A 22,956-nucleotide genomic window follows, 5' to 3' on the forward strand; every position below is an offset into this window, starting at 1 on the left:
AGAAACTGGTTTCATTAGCAATTCAATAGAATTTGGGCCTTCTGAAGAGGAGATGGTGGGGCTAGATTCCACCCAGTGTTGTTGGAAATGAACATTTGGGGACATATGACAAGCTGGGGAGGAAGATAATCATTTTACTTCATTTGTTTTTAGGTTCACTCATTTCAAAGAACTAACAGTTCTATGGCTTCTGGCAGAACACCAGTGTGATTGCCTCTTTTCTCCTCAGTGCACTGGAACGATCAGTGAGTGTCTCCAACTGAGAGGAAGAGCAGCACTTTCACATGGGATGTGCTGATACACATCTTTGTGTCCCCACCCTTTGACGGCCCAATTTTGATAAGCTTTAAAAAATCCTTAAGTAACACAATCATCCAGAGTATTGTTCCAAAAGAATAAAAATACAAATGAACCCACTAATTCAACAGCACTGGATTTCATGCGTCATACTAATCACTTCAATGCGTACTTCATGTGCTTAATCTCAAAAGCAGCAGGATTTAAACATATATATATATATAATATATATATATAATTTCAAAACTACTCAACTCTGAAAATGATATGTTGTAGCATGAAAATAACAATTTATGCATGCTTAGCATCAAACTTTTTCTTTTCTTTAAATGTCTTTTGAACTCATTCCAAATAGTTGGATAATCAAAGTGATTTTATTTCTATATAGAGACATTAGGGGATTGAATTGCATTCACATTCTTTGGAAGATCCTTCAGTACTATATACTCCATCCAAAAATATATTTTCCTAATAGACCGAGACTGAAAGTCTTCAGAAATTCTAAACATTTTAGAAATTTCCATTCAAAAGTGGCCGGTATTTTGGTGGTGGTGTTAAGAGTTGAGGGAACATTTAATAGGATCAGAATGGAGTTGTTAGTTTGCAGAGTCAGCAGATATGTAATATATAAGGGCAAAGCAAAAAAGCATTGCTATGAGGGTTCCCGTTCAGACATTACACAGTGTGATGCCAACCTTACTTAGACATGTCCCGGAGGCCAATGGATGGCTGCAGACAAGTTATCTCAGTAATACACCTTTGTTTGTGTGGAAATTTTCAATTATTTTTTAAAATAATTTTATTAGGGGCTCATGCAACTCTGATCACAATCCATACACACATCAGTTGTGTAAAGCACATTTGTACATTTGTTGCCCTCATCACTCTCAAAACATTTGCTCTCCACTTAAACCCCTGGCATCAGCTCCTCATTTTTCCTCTCCCTCCACGTTCCCAGCTCCCTCAGGAACCCTGGATAATTTATAAGTTATTCTTTTTGTCTGTGTTAAGTGATGATGGATTGCTAACAAAAGGTGCACTGCTAGAGCCATTAAAGTGTCCTCCAGAGAAAGACGAGGCTGTCTGCTCTGGTAAGGATGCACTTGAGGAATGCTACGCAGCAGAAGTTCTCCTCTCTTAAAGAGTTGCTTTGGATTGTGATTGACTTCATGGCAATAGGTTTTCATGTCTTCAGAGTGCCTTCAAAAGATCCAATCAAACTTGTGGCCCCCCAGGAGATCTGCTGAGCCAGTTAAATTCAAGGCAGAGAAGTTAACTCGGAAAGTTATGGTTACTGATTTTGGGTATTCCAAAGGAAAAAAAAAAATTTCTTTGGAAGACCACATTGGGTTTGATTAGCATAAAGTTTTAAGAAAATTGAAAATTGCAATGGTGGGAAAATGACCAGGAAAGCTGTGCCATGGGTGTTTTTTTGTTTGTTTTTCAAGAGTAGAATGAGCTATCCTAGTAAAATTTCACTGGGAAATTCTACCCCATCCACTTTACAACCCTAATCTCACCATTTTAGGCTTTTAAAATTTTTGTTCCCCAAACTCAAAGAACAAAGGGTCCTGGTGCCATAGTGGGTAACATGATTGGATGTTAACCGCAAATCCAGCAGTTCAAAACCGCCAGTAGCTCCTTGGGAGAAAGATGAGGTTTTCTACTCCCATAAAGAGCCACAGCATCCAAAACCCACAAAAGCAGTTACACCTTGTCTTATATGGTTGCCACAAGTCAGAATCAATTCAGTAACATGATTTGAACCCTTCAAGTGTGCCCAAATTGCCACTGTGAAGTGCGGTCAATCAAAGCATGCAGAATTCTTCAAAGAAGGGTTAGATAGATGGGAAAGACTGCTTTCAGAACTACATAGAGGATATTTTTAGAAATAATAACTTTATATTTTGGTATTTTTCTTTAGTAAAAGTTTTTATGACTTTGAAGTAATACTTTTTTTTAAAGTATGCTGTATAAAATAGAATTATGAAGAATCCAGTGATGTTTTATCTCCTTTATAATTGGAATCAGGTATAAGAAAAATTTCACTTTGATTAAACATAAATGAAGTCTATGGCTTGCTATATATAACTTGTGTGTTGTATGTTGTTCCATGGAGTTTGCATGCCGGTATGATGGTAGAAATCATGCCACTTGCATTTCAAATATCATCAGTGCCACTCACCCACCATGGGTAGGTATCCGTAGAGCATTCAAAGTAAAGCAACTGAATAGAAGGAAACCCTTCTACACAGTTGTGGAGCATCATCTGATATAGTTCCAGAAAAGGAGTTCTCCAGTTGGAAGGTTCTCAAAAGAGAACTACGGAAGAGTTGACCTTAATGGCAGGGATAGAGTGAAGCTTTCCATGCCCTCACTTGCTCTGTGCATGACTCAAAGTCAGAGAATCTACTGTCAACACCACTCATAATCAGAACTTAGGATATAGCATGTCTGCAATGAGGAAATTTGGAAGCCAGGAAAATGATATGGAATGGATAAAGGTCAGCATACTAGCATTAGTGAGTTGTCATGGACTCACATAGGCCATTTGGAATAGAAAATATCCCTTTAGATTCTACCATTTAGAATGAAACAATCCTGTCTACTATGCCAATGATAACAAACTGTAGGAGAATAGTATCATGTTCACTGTCATAAAGAACATTTGAAGACCTACCCTCAAACAACATGCAAATGATAGGATACTATGCACACACCTACAAGGAAAAGCAACTATTGTGATTATTATTCAAATGTATGCACCAACCGTTGATGGCAAAGAGGCGCACATTGAAGATATTTGATGAAACATGCAGTCAGAATGTACTGACGATTACTGGTGGGTGGACCATCCAAAAGGATGCTCATGGGATGTGAGTGTGAATCTGAGCCACTCAGTGGCAGTGCAGCCTGGTTGAATGGTACATCCAGAGGCTGAAATGAATGGCTGCCCAACCTCTCCATACTTTTGGCCAGAATTTGGTGCTGCTCTGAAAAATCCACCCAAATCTGCCCTTCATCCCCTGTCTCCAATCCTTGGGTTTCCCTCTGCTAACATCAGCATCAGGTCGAGTGGCTTTGAGCCCACTATCCACGCTAACTGAGAAGGAGCAGGGCAGCCAGCACCAGCATTTTCTTCGCGCTTTTGATCAAACACGAGAAAGTGAGTAGTCAGAACTGAAAAAGGAAATTTGAAGACTTGTTTCTTAAAGTACCTGCAACTTTGATTAATTGATCTTCCACTAATTACGATTTTGTTTGTTTTCCCGCTTTATAATATGACAACGTGGCTGCGAATTCTTGGACACGATTATGCTCTTCTGCTTATGAGTTTCCTAATCTGATTGATCTACTTTGTCCTGCCTTATTCCAGTTTAATCCTCAATAAAAGAGTTTCTATAAATTATATTTGAATTTGATATCTGTAATATCCCCTAAAACAAATGGTAGCCATACAACCTTAAGTCATAGTCACTTGGACCTCAACTTTTTACTTAACTAGTAGGATGAAGCTATTTTTGATCAATCAATAAAGGCATGTCTAGGCAGGGATCCCAGTTCTTGCCATTCTGAAGCCAAACTGACCCTCACTGGGCTCTCCTGGTAGTTATATACACTTTCAAATACACACTTTCTGGATGCAAAACTGTCTCTCTAATTTCCAGAATTTATTCTACCCAGATTGCTAACTTAATAGTCAGAAAGAACTCAAATGGAGTCTGAGTTTAATTCAATACTCAAAATCGATCTAGGGCTCCCACTCTAGAGCACAGGCTTCCACTGTTCACGTGATTTTGGATTTCAGCTCCAATGCAGGAAGATTTAATATACGGGGTAAAGAAAGATCCTGAAAGCTACCCTACCTCAGCTTTGTATATGATAAACAGAGCATTTTCATATACAGTTATGATTCCAATGAAAGTGTAGCATCATCTGGGGACCAATCATTTAAAATATAAAGAATTAGGAATTTAATATATTGAGAGTCTGAATTATTAACTTTTTCAAAACCAAAATTGCCTCAGCTGTTTAAACTGGAAATTAAAAACTTACAAGGTAAGTTGTTCCTTTGCTTTGTCACGAGAAGTCCACACAGTAGTTGAGAGACTAGTCAAGCTCACACAGCTGAATGCCCACTGCAGGAAACATCATCATAAAACAAAAATCAAGGCAGCAGCACTTCTCACAGAATCATGACTCGGAATGAAAGATCTTGCTGAAATCAAGGCTGCTGTGCTAATAGCCTGCGTAGAAGACAACTCTACACATGTGGCTGGACCTACAGTATAAGGACTGTGATAGGTAGGTTTTTTTGTGTCAACCTGGCCAATAGGAACATGTGGGATTAAGAAGGTTGCAATTTGATTGGAAGGCAAAGAGATAAATGGCTTGGAAAGCCCCGCCCCCCTCTCTCTGTTCTCTGCTTCCTGGTGAGTTGAAGGACTTCCAGTATATTGACTATTCCATTGAAGTGAGTTGAACTGAGCCCTCTGTTGTATGGACGAATTAGCTGTTATATTCTTTTGTATATATATTTATAGATGTATATACAAAATCATACGTGTCCTGGTTTAGTTTCTCTAGAGAACTCTATTTTTTATTATATACTTTAAAGAGAACATTTATTCTACTGTTATCATTTATTAGGAGCTCTTACAGATATTATAGCAATCCATAATTCAATTAGACCAAGAATAGTTGTACCATTGCTGCCACCATCATTTTCAAAACATTTTATTTTTCCTTGATCTCTTTGATATCAGCTCGCCTTAATCCCCTCCCCCACACTAACACAACCATGAACCTTTAATATGTTTTATTATTATTATATCTCACACCATTCCATGTGTCCATTCACCTACCATTCTCTTCTTTGTTCCCCTCCAGTGGGGTTATACAGTCATCATTGCTATGACTTGCACCTCATTCCCCGGTCCCGCTCTCTTCCCTTACCCTCAGAGAATCACTCCTGTTTCTTAGGGGTTTCTCTATCTTGGATCTTATGCATTGAATGAATCTTTTTTCTTATATGGCCAATCTGTAATAAAGAAAGTGATGATAGCAATTCAAAGGATGGGATGTTTTGTGTTTTTTAATCTCTTGTTTTAGCTTGGACTCCTCTGCGTACATCTACTTTGTATGTAGAAAATCGCGGCAGAGAACATTGTACCACAGCATGAAGCCGACGAGCGGCGCCAATGAAATAGCCACAGTTTTATTCAATCTCAACTCTTCGGGGAACGGCTCATTACTATTCTGTTTTTCCTCTTTCTCTCTTTCTTAACTTCTTATTATGAATTGCGTTTACATATAAAATCAGTTTTACATTCAATGATACATATTGTTTCATCTCACAGATTTTCTTTAACGTTCTGAGTGAAAAAATGCAAGGCAGCCATGAAGTATTACTGTCATAATATTATGACTATCTTGAAGGAAAGTACTTGTGCGGTTAGTGGAACCCACTGTCGGAAGCATCATTTTACTTAAGAGAACAAGTGACAGATAACCCATAATATTTGAGAAGTTTTTTAGGAAATGAAAAGGTGAGCCTGATACATTTGAGTTAAAATCAGAACGCTCATAGCCATCACAGTGAATTTAATAAAAAGCTCACTGCCATTAAGTCAATGCTGATTCACAGTGGCTCCATACGACAGGTAGATCTGTCCCTTTGGGGGTTACCAGAGTAAAAAGCCTCATCTTTTTCCCACAGGACAAATAGTGGTTTCAAACTACTGACCTTGCAGTTACCAGCCCAATAAATAAGTACTGGCCACCAGGGCTCCTTTTTGACATATAAAGGAATTCATAAAGTTCAAAGACAAAGGAAATTTTCTTAAAGTGCATTCTTTTACACAAACTCTTTGAAAACCTCTAGTATAACACCATAGTTAAAAGTTCTGAATAATTCAATAAAATATTTTTATAAATTTTCAATGGGTAGAAAGTTTCTCAAGGGCAAAATGACCAATGAGTTTTACTGTTTAAGAGTTCATTGACAAAATTCCAGATTCTACATTACAGGTAATTGTAAAAACTAAAACTTGTTGAGTTTAATTCCATTGTCAATGAAGGAAATCTTCATCATCTGAAAAATTATTAAGCTTTATTTTCCAGCTATAATTTTTGTGAAATTTTGGAATTTTCATCCCATCTTTTATCCGGAACAACATGTAAAAAAAGAGCTGAGTGCAGAGCCAGATATGAAAAGTTAGCTATCTTGCACTGTCATATATTAAAGATACATGACTATGTAAATGCAATTCTTCTAATAGAATTCCTTTTTGTTTAGGTAAATCTTGGGTTTTATGTATATAACTAATATTTGTATAAATATATAAGGAATTATTATTTTGAAAGAGTTATTATCTTTAAAATAATTTTATTATTCATATACTAGAAGAAAGACATTTTTATTCAATCAGTTTACAGAAATATTTATTATATATTACTCTTTGATAGAAATTGATAATAGGTATTAAGGTTTTCAAGGGCAGCTTGAAAAGGCATAGTGAAATATTATAAGGAAGTGGAAAAACATTAACTTAGAAAACCCAAAGAGAAGAATGTATTTTTTTTCTTTAAAAAAATTGAAGAAAAAAAGCTAAACCTCAAGTTGTAGTATTGAATGGGTAAAATATTGAAGGGCACAGGAAACACTGAAAGAGGGTAAAAGGAGTACATAGATTCACTGTATCAAAAAAGAATTGGTCAACATTCAACTATTTCAGGAGATAACACATGTAAGGTGCTGAAGGCAGAAGCCCAAGCTTCACAGAAGATATGATTGAAAACAAGGCTCCAGAACTCGATGCCAACTGATGCAATTTAACAATCACAGATGAAACTGGAAGTACTCACTAGTCTATAGAAAGAAAATTAGAAAACAGCTGCCTCACACTGATGGAAAGAGAGTCATTTTTATGCCCATTTCAAAGAAAGAAAAGCCAAAGGAATGCAGAAATTACTGCCCAAGAAATTATTGAATGGTCTGATTATTCTCCATGGAAGCAGCAGCAAAGGAATAAAATCATGTGCTACACTGAACATATTTGCTGTAAAATGCCTCTTAAAAGTTTTAAAGGGCAACTTGTCCCTTTGAAGACGAAGATGCAGCGGACCCAAGCTGTGGTATTTTCAATGGCCTCATATGTACCTGCAATTTGCCTAATGAATGCAGTAAACAGAAGAATTGGTGCCTTTGAGCTACGGGTGGGAGAATAATAATAAACAGACCAAATCCTGCCAGAAAGGCAAACACATTTGTGCAGGGACAGGGACAGCCAAAGGACCTGTTAGAAGTGAGGATGGTGAGGCTAGATCCCACATACTTTGCACGTGTCATCAGGAGGGACCAGTCTTTCGAGAAGGACATCGTTCTGGGTTAAGCAGAGATTCCGGGAAAGAGAAATATCCCCAAGGAGATGGACTGACACAAAGGCAGCACCAAAAGGCCCCGCCACTGGACTCGTTGTGATAATAACACAGCCTCAGGCAGAGTTTGGTTCTTCTGAGGTGGGATGGACTTGAAGGCACTTAACAAGAAGCGCAACATAGTGTTGGACAGTTTTCTTATATAGAGCAGTTTTTATATTAAACTATTGTCTCATTTCTAGTATTTTTCTCTTCTATAATTTGACCTAATTTGGTTCCATTAAAAAAATTAATGCTTTAATTATTAATCTCAATTTTTGTGCCATTAGAATAAAGCCTGTTTGATATTTAAGTATAATAATATTATAAAAATGTATTGCTTATATTTGATTTTAGTAATAAGAGCATTTTACATTAAAATGTTTTTCTATATGGAATTTACTTTATTGAACTACTGTATGTGATAGATTTTTTCATCAACTTGAATTTACATGAAAGTGTAGGGGTGGAATCCAACACATGTTGTATAAAAGTATAGGGATGCCATCCTGCTCCATATTGGGCTGGAGCTATTGAATCTGAGAGGGCCCTGGCTTGCATGGACTTGTGCACTTGAGTTGGACTTGGCTGATATGCTTCTGGATATAAAGCAGCTTCATATATACAATCACCTTTTTTGTTTCTCTATGTAATCTACCTTAAGGCACTGTGTTACTGTGCTATTTTTTTCAAAGTGACTTTCTTTAAACTATGCCATTTAACAGGAGCCCCGGTGGTGTAGTGGTTCCCCCTGGGTTGTAATCCATATGGTCGCCAGTTCTAAACCACCAGCAACCCAGCGGGAGAAAGATTGGGCTTTCTACTCCCATCAACAATGACGGTTTCAGAAGCCCACAGGGGATCACTATGAATTAGGAACAGCTCAATGGCAGTAGGTCTGGTTTTGGTTCATGCCACTTAATACACAATCCATTATTTTACCAACTACAAAGAAACGAAAGGAGCCCGACTGGCCTAGTTTATTATGTGCTGGACACCTTTCCACAAGGTCATTCATTCTTCAATGACCTGAAGCAAAATGTATTAGTATTGTTCAATGCAAAACTGATGATTTGCTAGATAAACCACCCAATATAAAATTAAAAATTAAAAAAAAGATTATCCACGATCTGCAATATGTCATTTGGTGTCAAAATGTAAGCTAATGCCTTCATGCTTATTAATCCTTAGTCTTAAATACTTCTGTAAGCAGAAGTTTGTGACTTATTTCACTCAAGAAAGATGATGATATCAGAAACTAAGCCATGGGGTAGACAGTAACTTTCTCCCTGTTGTTGCCTGATTGTCAGTTGTGTGACTTCAAAGTCCTCCTTGTAATTCCTCTTTCGATATGCCAAAATGATGTTGCCCTTTTAGATCATTAGGTTTTCCTTCCACATCCTTGAATATCATGATGTGTTGAAGCCTTTTGATTATAATCATCTGATCATCTGATTTTTATTTTTTGCCCATATTTCACCTTATAGCTCTCATGCTACTTAAATTCATCATGTTGAGAATACTGGGAGACAATGCTCAAACCTGAGTTGTCTAGTTAAAACAAGACATTTCCATCCTATATGTATCAGTATATACTTTTCATGAAAAATAAAATTGACATTATATTCTTAAAAATAAAAAAGATCCATTGTCAAGTAGATGTCAATTCATAGAAATCTTATAGCACATTGTAGAATTTCTCTGCAGTGTTTGTGAGGCTGAAAATCGCTATGGAAGCAGACTCCCTCTTCTTTCTGCTTGGCAGCTGTTGCTGGATATTCAGAGCTAACTGTTTGCCTCACTGCATCACCAGAGAGCCCAGACTGCAAACATTACGGCAAAAACATCCAATGCAGCAGTTGTACTCTGTAACGCGGATCTCCAAGTCATGCACTAAAAACAAAAGCAAGGCTCAAGGTTAAGTCCTGACAAGGGCGCTGTAAGGTGAATTATTAGAAATTTGTACTTGGTTTAAAGTTTACGGATGGGGGAGTGTGTTAGCAGCAGTAACTCTAAACATCATGGGATTATTTTCATATAAATCATCAGAAACCTGGTGTCATGAAAAATAAATTGCAGGACTAAGAGGCCGGTGCTCTTAGAAGGAGGTGGCAGCCAGTCACGGCGAGGGGTGACCGCGATGAAGCCACCTAGTTCATTGCTAACAAGTGAGATTGACTCATTCGATGAAGAACCTATTGAAGATGAACAGACTCCAATTCAGATATCATGGCTACCCCTGTCACGAGTGAATTGTTCTCAGTTTCTCGGATTATGTGCTCTCCCAGGTTGTAAATTTAAAGATGTAAGAAGAAATATCCAAAAAGATACAGAAGAACTAAAGAGCGATGGTGCACAAGACATATTTGTTTTCTGCATCAGAGGGGAGCTGTCAAATACAATGTCCCAAATGTTTTGGACCTGTACCGGCAGTGTGGGATCATCATGCATCCTCCTCCAGCCCCAGATGGCGGGACTCCTGACATAGCCCGATGCTGTGACATAATGGAGGGGTTTACAATCTGCCTTAAACATAACTGGAAAACCTTAATACACTGTTCCTGAGGACTGGGGAGATCTTGTCCTGAAGCCTCTTGTCTCCTGTACTTGTCTGGCACAGAGTCGTCACTGCAAGCCATAGACAGCCACAGAGACCTCAGAGGATCAGGGACCACACAGACCATAAAGCAATGCAACGATCTTCATGAGTTCTGGGACATATTAGCTGCTGATCTATCCTCAAGAGAGTCACTATCAAGTTCTGCATCTAGATAAAGAATTGCATAAAGTAAGCATCTACCCATGTGTGAAATTGAAGAGATTGCTAATGAAATTTGTATGGGAACGAAACCACTAGTGATCCACCTGAATGTCAAATGTGTAAGTGCAAGTATTCCTAAAGATTTTATTGACAAACAAATGAATGAATAGATAAATTACATTATTAGCCTCCACTCTTATGCATATTCTGTACACTAGTGGGGATTTTTCAGATACATTTGCACATTTTATTCCTCATAGTACTTGATAGTTCTCAAAGTATACAATTTAGGTAATCAAGACACTTAAGAGAGACTCTAAATCATATTAGTTAAGGACAGTTGGAGGAATAGGGATATTTTGTGTGGGGGGGAAAGATTTGGGTAGACTAGGCAGCTGTTTTTAAGTACTTGAAGAATTGCCATATGGTGAGATGGTACCAAGGAAGACAAACTAGGGCCAATTTTTGGATGTTGCAAGGTCAAGTATTGCAGCACAAAATAAGGGAGACCAAACAGACAAAGCTATTTGAACATGAAACAAGCTCTATCAGGAGGTAATATGTAGCCTGTCAATGGAACTGTTCAAACGTAGGCAGGGGACAGCCACTTCAAGGAAGAAATTGCAGGGCAGATTCAAGCGTAAGTGGCTAGCCGAATGAGATGATGGGTAATATCCCATTCCAACTTAGAGATTCTGTTCTTTCATTACCCAGGGGCTTTATTTTATTGCAGACTCGATGTGAATTAAAATGGAAGTACTCTTTTCTTTCTTTGCGCTCTCCAAACTAAAAGCCTAGTTTTAAGGCAGGGGCAGGGTTAGGTTATAGGAAGGGTGCAGAATGGATACAAAATATTCACTGTATTTTAAATCAGATCATAATAGTTAAGTGAATCTGAAAGGTGTAAGACTTGGGGGAAGGAGGGAGTTGTTAGGGATATCAAGAATATGTTCAAGTTTAGCTTTCATGTGAAAAGTTAGAGTAGTAGGCTCATTCTGTGATGACAATGAATATTTCATGAGAATTCATTTGTATACCATACAATTATAAAACCAATCAATGGCATATATCAAAACGTATTATCATATAAGTGGTAATAATTTCTTTTAAAAGAATTAATACCAGTCTAGTCCCTAGGAGATGGAGATAAAAGATGTCTCAGATGGTGCCTGGGTTTGGATATATGGTAGGTCCGATCCCATGGGCCTCTCACAGTGCCCCAGGCCAAAGCATACTGCAGCCCCGGACCATTGCCTGGCTTTCGTGGGCACTGAAGCGGGTTGCACAGTGAAAAAAGAAAAAAAAAAAGATGTCTCAGATGTCCAACTCTTCCAAGATGCCATTCCAGTTTATTTGACCCCCAGTCCTCTCTATAGTTTGTCATGTCCCTGGACTGCTCAGCTCTCTGCAGTGTCCCATAGAAACTCACAGAACTTGGAGGAAATATCTCAGCTGGTGATCGCGGCTGTACAGTCCCAAATCCAATGATCGGGCAGAGCTGAGCCAAATGCAGACATTCTGGTTTCTAGTAAGGCTCACTCAGAACATAAAGATACGGCTTTCCAGGTTGTTATGTGTTTCAGAACTATGCAGTAGCACCATTGTATGAAGCCCGTCCAAGGAGAACAGTCACACCCTCTACTCAGTTAAAGTCTTAAAGATGTCCCCAAGGAAAAGGATGGGACTTGGTTCACACCCCTACTAAAGTTAGGTATTAACCCCACCCTAACCCTGCTCATTAGTGTAGAAGAGGACACAATCCAAAATGAGATTGTAACCACAGGTGCATGGACTGAAGAATTATATCACATAGAGAACTGTGGCTAGAGGACCATATTAATTGACTATACATCAATTGTAATAAGGCACATTCAACAATTCTGTAGACATTAAAATCAATACATGGATTCTAATTCCTGTTTACATTTTTCCTATTATAAGGAATGTCCCTTGACATGTCCTGGTCACAATTTATTTACATATAGGAGGAGGTAATTTACAGTGACCACTAATTTTCCTCTCAGTTTTGAAATACTAAACTCTAGGCACAGGTGCAACACTGTTTTGGATAATTCATGCCCCTTCGACCCAATTCTATCTTCCCATTATTACGTCCAACTCCAGTGATGATTATAAGCTTCTTTCAAATATTTCCTGCAATTGCCTGCTAAAAATTTCAGTGAATTTTACATCATCTTGACTTGGGGACCTTTAAGTACCATTATTCAAAACAGCAGAACTATTTTGAAATGTGAAATTTACTGTTGCTCATTTGTAGTGTCCTTGCGGAACCTCACGCGAAAGACAGTCAAGCAGAGCAAGGCACTTTAAGAACGTGACTGAAATGCAATTGATGAATGCAAAAGCACCCAGTGCTAAGCTCTTCTGGAAGCATAAATCAAAATCCATGGTTTTGACATGATTGACATGACCTTTGGATAGGCTGTTTTCTGCAGGACCCTTTATCCCAGACAGAGAGAGGATGAAGGGGGTTAAGCTGACCTTACACTGCTGAGTTAAGAAACGTTACTCTGAGAAATCTATTCCTCAAATTACTGTAGTTAGCAACTTCTGAATGCAACTGACAGAATTAGATAAAGCACACACTCAATGCATGTTTGTTGATTGATTGTGTATTGATTTTACTCCGAAGGGCAGCTTACAATATGTCATCTGTCACATCTGCACTTGTCTTGAACTCCAGTATAGAATGTGCATTGAAGTCAGACCTTGGAAGCAAGGTCCAGTGAATTTAAATGACTGACTATGACTTTTCCATCCATTGTCTTTGTAATTCCCACCAAATACCTGAATGTGGACATGCAAGTAAGGTGTGAAGGACTTGAACTCTGGGCGATTGGCCAATTGCACCACTTTTCTGGGTACAAAGTGAACCATCTCAGAAGCAAGAACAGAGAGCCTCGTGACCTTCGAGAAAGAAGAGCAGCCAACATTAGAATGCCTCCACTCCTGTGGGATGTGATGTTAGCAACTCAGTCACCGGAGGTCACAGCACCGGAGAATAGGAGGTGAAGCAGTGGACTCCAGGCTCGCAGGCCGAGCAAAGCTGAGTGACGTAACACAGGAGGCTTGCTTGCAGAAAGAGGCATCATGGATAAGGGAGCTCTGTTAACACTTGGCATTGATAAAGGAGCTTTGTTAATGCATTTTCCACAGGGTGGAGGTCGTCGGGCCAGGAGGCTGAGAAGCTGAGAACCAGGGAGAACCAGTATCTATTTACATGTTTGAGAAGAGGCAGGACCCCAGACCAAACAATTGAGCCTTTAACATTTTCCGATCCTGATTTGTAGTGACCTATTTGCTGCCCTAATGAACCACCATGATCAGGAGTATTTTCTAAGTTCTGTATGGTCTATGCAATATAGTATTGAACTCAGCAGAGAGGAGAGTCCATGGGAGGGCTGGCTAGCGTCAGAATATGGGACAGGGAGTTTGTGGAGACAGGCCTGTCTGATCTCTGCCTTGTGGGAATTGAGCAGGTGTGAAATGGAATTCTCTTTCTCCCATGTCAAGCCAAAGGAGGTTAGGAGTGACCTGCCTATCTATTCCCCATGGGGGACATGTTTCACTGTTGGTCACTGCATGACTGTGACAAGTGACAAATATAAAGATCTGAGGTAACAGCTGCCTGGAGCTGAGTCTTAATCCCACCATTTATAAAATGATGATGTTGTGTTGAACAACCAGAAGTGACTTGCTGTTACAATTACAATTGAACTTCTATTACAATTCCTTTATGCGATTATACCTTCAAGCCCAGTTAGGAGAGCATGCTTATTTTATACAAGTTGCCATTGGTCACCCGACTCTGATGCTTTAAAAATCTTAAAGTCATGTTATACGTTGGAAAGTTAATGATACACATGTGCGAAAAGAAAGTGTTTTCGAATATATTATATGTGCAATATTTTCAGAATAAGAACCAAAAGGTCTAGATTTTATTTCTTTTGACTTCTTGCAAAAATTTTGGATTTAAAACTTTTAAAATTTAGATCTTAGAAGCATACCTTTCCCGCTAAGAAAACCACAAACACAAACAAGCTCACTGCCATCGAGTCAATGTGGATTCAGGGACCTGATAGGACTGAGTCGGCCCGTGTGGGTTTTGGAGACAGTCACGTTTCAGGAGTAGAACTCCTCGTCTTCCTCGTGCAGAGAGGCTGGTGCTGTCCAATGGCAGACCTCGTGTCAGCAGCTCAATTTGTAACCCACTCTACCAACTCACCTTTCTTAGAATGGCCATATATTACTTGGTGAAAAACACGGGAGCACTTTTACCTTTGCATGCCCAGTGTAAAAAAATAAATACGTTTGAAAAGCATTTTTTCATTCCCTTTTGGAAAAACTGACACATTGCAGCAGCTCAATGTTATAAAAATACAGTGCCTTCTAATTTAAATATTGACACAGCTTTCTTCAGGACAGTGAGTAAATGTGAATGATCTTGACACAATTTATTTGGGAAAGTCAAATATGTGCACATGTTAAAAATTTCTTTTGAACCCTCTAATTGTCTACTCCCGGAAGTCGACAAAGAAAAGCAGGAGTGGTGTGGAGGGTAAAAGGAAACCGGAAGAGGGAGTTATCCTTCACAGGATAGTTTGAGGAATTAGATTTGAACCGCATGTAGATGTATTTACATCGGATGAAGGCCTCCTCTGTTAAGTTGTAAGTGGCCATATAGATGCGTGGGACATTTTATCCATAAGTTCTCGTAAAATTTCTATTACCATATATAGAGCATATAAATATTTCTCAAAAGGGTGCTCTTTTAAATATAAATATATAAAATACTATGTGTAATGTTAATAGACATCAGCCTTATATTTTCTTGGATTTTATGAGCTATAGTATTAATCTGTATAAAACATTAAACTCATGAATATTTAAAGTAACAGTTATGTTAAATAAAATTCTTACTTGTTCAAGGACAGTTATCTTGTTAGAATGAAGAAGAAGCCTTCCTCGATGGCATTACCATGAGACAATTGTAGAAATCAATACTTCCGATTGGGGAAGACAGAGGCGCTTTACTTCTGAGGAATATGTCAGGATCCTGAATGCAAAAGACACTCAATTATTCCTTGGTGAATAAACTTGAAAGGATAGTACCTTATTGAAATTTTAAAACTATTTTTTATCTATCGCCATAGATGAATTCCCCTTATGCAAATGATCTCAAGTGAAATAGAGCCCTTTGCGCCCTTCAGAGTCTCTTCATTTGTTGCTGCATGTAACGGTATGAAGTGATGCCAATACTTGTAAAGTTAAAAGTGTAAGACTGTGATTACAATTAATTTTAAATACCCAGAGTGATCAGGGGAATACTTTGATAAAAGTAATTGAAACATCTCTATTTGTCTTCTTATAGAGATATGAATATTCATTAAATATTCATAATTTTGTATACAAAGCTTTCAAAAATCACCCCAGTCTCCTTCCATTTGAATATTTTGTTTTGATAAGGTTGTATAGACACAAAAGATTTCATTATACCCCATTTTTCCTTCTTGTAACTTTGCTGGTATCACCTCCATGTAGTGAGTCACTTCATCTAGTTATCTGAGAATTATAATTGATTTTTCACCCCACCCCACAACTAATACAATGCCAAATATTTTTGATTTTGCCTCCTAAATATTTCCTATTCAACCATTGCTGCTACTATTCTAATATAATCTTTAATCCACAATCACCTGACTATGCAAAAGCCAACAATGTATTTTCATTTCCTGACCATTACAAAATGGTGTGCCATCCTCCAGTCAAAACAATCACTGTCCTCTTCAATTCCATGCCAGAGAATCTTACCTATGTAATCCGTTCTGAATGAAGTCGATATTCCTTTTAATGTCTTTTAATATCATCATCTTTCTCTTGTATCATTTCTCAGTCTTTTTTGTTTTGAACATTATTGTTCACCAACAAAAATATCTTATAGTTTTGGGTACACATTAAACTGTGTCACAGATTTTTACCTTCATTCTCCATTCATTTCTACCTATACAAAGAAAAATTGATTTTATAATTAGTGAAACTTATGATAAATATAAGTCTGATTTTCATTTATGTCTTTCCATATACCATAATTTAACATTTCAAAGCATATGCCTTTTTCCTTATTTACTTGGATATGCTGCAATTCAGGAATGATTGTAGCCTCCGATGAGGCAATAGGTAAGGAAGCAAAGATATAGAGAAATAGAAAGCCAGATAAGCCACTGGAATGAGAAGTCTGGAAATCTGATTTTCTACAACTAAATCCTAGAACAGTTAGATTAGTTAAGTGGAGAAACAGTATTTCATAGTATAAGAATACATGACATGGTTCTAGGAGAGGTGTGTTGCATTCCATGTAAACAGTGGCGGCAGAAAGGCCTGAGCTTGCGTCTTCGCTTTGCCCCAGGGTGGACACTCCACCTGGGCAGTTTGACTACTTCATGCCTCGGCTTTCTTTGATTTAAAATCAGAGAATAACAGTACTTATTTCATATGGTTACAGTGAAGACTTACTGTGTGAAAATACATTTAGTAGCATTTAGAACTTTATTTGGCAGATTGTAAGCACTTGAGATGAATTAGCAATTATTGTTGAGGTTCTTATTCTTATTACTTAAGGAGGAAGATGAAACAAAAGTTTGCTTTTGCTTATCTATGGATGGAAATAGGATAATGTCATAGGAGATATTCATGAGAACTTGTACAAGAAAATACTAGATTTTTAATGTTCAAATCAAGCTGTGTAGCCTTGAAAACTCATAGGGGTAATTTTATTTGGTCCCTAGGTTCTTGTGAGTCAGAATTGACTTGATGACAGTGAGTTTGATTTATATGCAGACCTAATTTTCTTTTCTCCCATTTCTCATTATGTAAATCCATTAATGATTTTGGTGAACATTGCTTAAAGTTTCCCAGTACATGGCAATATCTGTGACCCAGGCATAAATGAAAGTGAAATATCTTCTTACTATGTAGTCACTGTTACATAGTATAGAAACATAGGTAACAGCACAAAAACAATAACAATTACAATAACAAACCCTCTCCCATAGAATTGTTCTTACTTGTAGCAATTTTATAGGACAGAGTAGTGGTCAAGCAATAGGTTTTGAAAAGGTAAATGTATGCAAGGAGCAGTTAAATAATCATTTGGATGATAATGAATGATTAAGAAAGAGTATGTTTTGAGAATGATGATGGCAAAAATGTACAAATGTGTTTGACACAATGGATGGATGGATGGATTGTGATAAGCGTTGTACAAGCCCCCAGTAAAATGATTTTTTTAAAAAGATGACATAAAATGGTCAACTCATGGTAGAATTCCTGCCATCCATATGGAAGATCCAAATATTGTTCCCAGCCAAGGCCTTCTTACACAATGATCAATTGTCTCTCAGTGTAAGCATGGATGTTGCAGGAGTTCCCAGACTAAGAAAGATTAGGGAGACAAGCCTAAAGATCTACTTCCAAGAGTCAGCCAGTGAATAACAATAAATCACAGCCACCTGGATCAAAATGGTCCAAACCACAACTGGTCATGGAAATGAGATCGGACCTGACAGTCTTTGGTTACATTCATTATTCATATGGTTGCCATGAGTCAGAACCAACAGGACTGCAGCTGGAAACAACAACAGATGGCACAAAACTCAGATCCTCAGATATTATAAATATTGAAAGAAGATGAAATGTCCATCGCACTGGGGAAAGAGAACTACCAATAAAGGGCAAAGGAAAGGGTAGAAGAAAGAAGAGTCCTCTTATTTGATTTTATGCATGCAAGTCAGTTGTCTTTTATTTTTTCTCATTTTCCTCACTCTACATTCAACCAGAAATAAATATAACTCAGTGTCATTTGCTCCCCTGCTTCCTTGAATAATATGTTGTCTGGAGGCATATGGTAGTATGGGGCGTGTTGTGAAATTTTGAATTGCCATATGTATGAGATATCCCCAGGGGTAGGGGAAAAACATTAGTACATAGAAGGGAAAATTCAGAAATAAGGTATAGAGGCAGATCATCGGTATAGGACAGTGTTCTAGGATGTTTTTGATTCACTAAGAACATGGCTCTGCCTTTTATGGAGTTTAGCGCTCTTTTTAATTTTAATGAGCAGACAAAAGTGAATTAGGAGTGTGAAGAGTGTGGGCAAGTTTAAGAGCTGCAAGTGTAGTGTCGGCTTCAATAAGTATTGTAACAGAGAGGGCTGGAGCTGACTGGGGGAGCTGAAATCATGGTTTCACATTGAGAAGCTAAAGGAAGCTCTGCAAAACTGACACAAGGAGTGTTTGACTTAAGAGAAAGGAAAGGAAAAATCTCTCAAATATAAAGGAATTAAAAGGAAGACTTTCCACAAGAGAATAACTTCTTTAGACAGTTAAGCAGAGCACAGTAAAGCCTCACTCACCAGAGAGAGACTATGACCCCGTTGTTACAGAGACACAGCGGACTCCAGCTCCTAGCAAGAGACCGTGAAATGAACTCAAGTTTTTCCATCCAGACTGTAAATATTCAGTTACTAGAAAAACTGAAGAATTTGCCGGATTAACATCTCATCTTTGTTGCCATGCCACCCAGAGTTTGCCTCTCTCCTAGCTCTTATTTCATTTTAGTGTCCTTTATCTAATTTTTAATCTTTTGATTTTGTGATTGAGATAAAGATTCACAGAGCACACCATTAGTTTTACAGATATTTTATGTCAACTCATCCATTTCAAGCCACTCAACAAACCATCCACAGGGATGCACTTTGTGTCCCCTTCCCCATCTTCCTTCTTCCTAAGCCACCGTCCTTGATAAATGCTGCCTTTTTGGTATTAAGTGGTTTATTATTCCAGTGGAGAGGTGAATTTTGTTCTAGAGCTAACATTTTAGACTATATAATGTCAGTTGATTTTATAACATTTAAGGCTGCATCATATCAGTCGATATTATAATAATAAATCCAATTTCTTTTATTATTTTCAGAATTAACACCCCCACACACCCACACCAACACTCACCATTTCTCCCACTTTATCCAGGACCTTTTAATGATGGTTTTCAGAGAAGTTGGTAATGGTAGTCAGCCCTCGTCCAGTACTTCTGGTATCAGAATTGTGAGACTGGTGTATTTTTGTTTTGTTTTTCAGTCCATTAGTCCATTGGACTAATTGTTTCCACATGTATCTTTTTATTTCCACCACACTTCTTCCCTCTGGGTGGGGAGAAACAGATATTTGCAAATTACTTGATTGTTCAGGAGCTTTTAATATCCAAGATGCTACTTACAGATGTAAAATGTTGTCTTTGTGGACTGTGCTTTGACCTTTGACTAGGTGTTCCCCAAGGCTATGGCCTGAGTCTCCGGGACCAGGAACTCAATTGCTTAGGGTGTTTGATGATGTGTATACAGTTTTCATACTTTTGCCCTCTATATGCAACAACATATTCATGGAAATATTTGCAAGACAAAAGTAAATATACACATACAAATATTCCTTGCCAAACCTACCATATATTCTCGTGTATAAGCTGAATTTTTCAGCAAAAAATGTGCTGAAAAACTGGGGTTCGGCTTATACACGGGTCAGTGGTACCCCAGCGAGGTGTAACATCTTGCTGCCCTTCCCCCTTCCACCAGGTAACGGGACAGGGGCCCATTATCTCACGGGTGATTGTAGTTTCTCCACTGTTCATTCAAAGCCCCATTGAGACTGCTGGGCTTTGAATGTTTATTTACTCACATCTAAGCAATCAGAGCCGTCCTATGATGTGGACGGCTCCAATTCGCAGAAGCACTACTGAATTGGTAAAGATGTGTCTGTGGCTGTGCTCTGTCACCCCCTCTGGTCTCTGTGCCAATTCACATCCTGCATCCCCCACCCAAACGGACTCCACCCCCTTCCTGGCTAAAATAACATGTCGTGAGGGGGCGGGGGGGGGGGGTGATACCTTGAACGTTCTTTTGCAAAGTCTTGGTTTTTATCCTATTAGAACTGGATACTCTTTAACCAAAACAAAAACACCGGTCATATGAGGCTGGTTTCAAAATGAAGGTTGTGTCAAGAGCAGAAGAGAGCAATAACAGTATTGCAAGTAGGGAATTCTGCATTGCGAAAAGCAAGTGAGGGAGTGGCAGAAAAAGGAAGGCTGACTTGTAACAGATTCCAAAAGCTAAAAAAGCTCATCGTGGTTTAACGTCTTTTTATGGGGCTCTAAAGCGTGAATTGCATAAATAGGTTTTGGAGTGTCGTCAAAATGGTTACTGCATAACACGCATAGCGATCCACATATGTCCTCTACAAATGGCTAAGGATGACAAATAGAAAGCACCAGGCATTGAAAAAATTTGCTATGTCAGCAGGATGGTGTACCTGCTTCATGAATAGGTTTGGCCTCCTATGTTTGAGACAAAGAACAAAGATTTCCCAGAAATTGTCACAAGACCTTGAAGAAAAATTTTATCATTTCAGTCATTTATTATAAAACAAAGAAGGATTTATAATTATGACCTGGCAGACACTGGGAGTATGGATGAAACTGCCATGACTTTTGACTTTTGATCTTCCAAGCAATAGAATTGTGGCAAGTTTAGGAGAAAAAAACCATTTTTCTCAAAACCACAGGAAAAAAAAAAAAACACCTTACAGTTGTTCTATCATGTTTGGCTAATGGAACTAAGCTGTGTCCTGTCATTATTTTTAAAAGAAAGACCTTGCCCAAAAAGATCAATTTCCAACCAAGAATTACTTTGCGTGCACATGTTAAAGGCTGGATGGATGAGGACGGAACAAAAAAAAATGGCTGGAAGAAATTTGGAACTGTTGACGAGGAGCAGCCTTAAAGAAAAAGCCATCGTTATTTGTTTAGGATATGTTCAGAGCCCACCTATCGGGTGACATAAAAAAATGGCAAAATCTAGTAAAATCACTTTAGCCATTATTCCACGTGGGTTTACATCTGTACTGCGGCCTCTGGATGTATCTTTGAATAAGCCTTTTAAAGACCATGTTCGAAGAATTTGGCATGAATGGATGTCATCTGGTCAAGCCCGACTAACAAAAGGAGGAAATCTCATGAGGCCTGACATAGAGTTAATAGCAAAGTGGGTTCGAGATGCATGGGAAGACATTCCAGAAGACACGGTGTGACGTGCCTTCCAGAAATGAAGGATTAGTAATGCTGTGGATGGCAGTGAAGACTGCGCTTTGTATGAAAGTGACAGCAGTGATGGTGATAACGGTGATCTCAGTGAGGACAGCATCTATGATGACCTCACACCAGCTGAAGCTCTGCATTGGGATATGGATAATGATGAGGAATCCAGTTTTGAAGGATTTTAACTCTTTACATTTTAGCTTGGTTGCTGATTGAGCTCAGGAAGTGTAATCCTAAGGTATCATTGTTGATACCTTCTTGTTTTTGTCAAACCTATTTTCCACTTACTGTGCTGGTTTACTAATGCTAAATGACTTGTCCTTTTATTTATATTTTTATTTAAAATAAATATTTAAATGCATTACCCCACTGATGTCTCAATTTTTAGTAATTTTATTTTCATTTGATTTGATTATTGAAACTCACCAATAGCTTCTGCATTTTCCACCCTAGGCTTATACTCGAGTCAATCAGTTTTTCTGGTTTCCCAGGTAATTAGGTACCTCGGCTTATACTTGGGTCATCTTATATTTGAGTACAGATAGATATTTGTGAGTATATACCTACTTTGTATCCCATGTCTGTTTGATCTGTGAGTCTGGCTATCCAAGTTGGTACCCACACATCACAGTTATTTCAGGATTGTGTATGTACCAGGGTTTGCCTCTATTGCCTTTCACTCTTGCAAGCCTTCCAGTGGCTTCTTCTGTAACCTCCTTCCATTGCATTGCCCTCACCTTCTTCCACGGGCACATTTGTCTTATTTCCTTTTGTGTCTACCCCTCCCAGCTCTGGAATCCAGCAGAGCAAGCTTCTTTTACTGTGAACATTTTCTTCACTTTCGACAATAGTGATCACAGGAGATAACTGCCCTATTGTGATGGACTAATTACACTCAGCATAGTCTGCGTCAGGTCCATCCAGGTTTATGAGAGGTTTTGCAGATTTGTTATTGATTCAGGCTGAAATTTTTCCCATTGTGTATATGTAGGAAAACTCATTTTTCCATTCTTCCACTCATAGTCGTTTAGGTTATTCCCATATTTCCGCTGTCGTGAACAGTGCTGCAATGAACTGGGTGTCCCTACATCTACTCATCTTTACTCCCTTAGGGTGTATAAAAGGTAGGCAGGTTGCTGGGTGACATGATATTTCTATTCACAGCTGTTGGAAAGGGCCCTCCTGCTTTCTGCAGGAATGACATCATCCTACAGTGCCACCGGCAGTTTAGGAGGTTCTGGTCTTCCCACACTATCGTGGCATTTGTGATGGTTGTTTTTTAACTTTGCTATAAATGCAGGGCAAGGTGATATCTT

At 38.4% G+C, this 22,956-nt stretch overlaps 2 pseudogenes; both read left to right on the top strand.

The window, feature by feature from the left end:
* The first annotated feature begins 9,856 nt into the window (after positions 1-9,856).
* Positions 9,857-10,491, top strand: LOC142424654 (cyclin-dependent kinase inhibitor 3-like; annotated as a pseudogene).
* Positions 10,492-11,644: 1,153 nt separating this feature from the next.
* Positions 11,645-11,767, top strand: LOC142425220 (small nucleolar RNA SNORA42/SNORA80 family; annotated as a pseudogene).
* The last annotated feature ends 11,189 nt before the right edge of the window (positions 11,768-22,956 follow it).

Source organism: Tenrec ecaudatus, chromosome 13 (genome assembly GCF_050624435.1).
Source record: "Tenrec ecaudatus isolate mTenEca1 chromosome 13, mTenEca1.hap1, whole genome shotgun sequence".
Classification (NCBI taxonomy): Eukaryota; Metazoa; Chordata; class Mammalia; order Afrosoricida; family Tenrecidae; genus Tenrec; species Tenrec ecaudatus.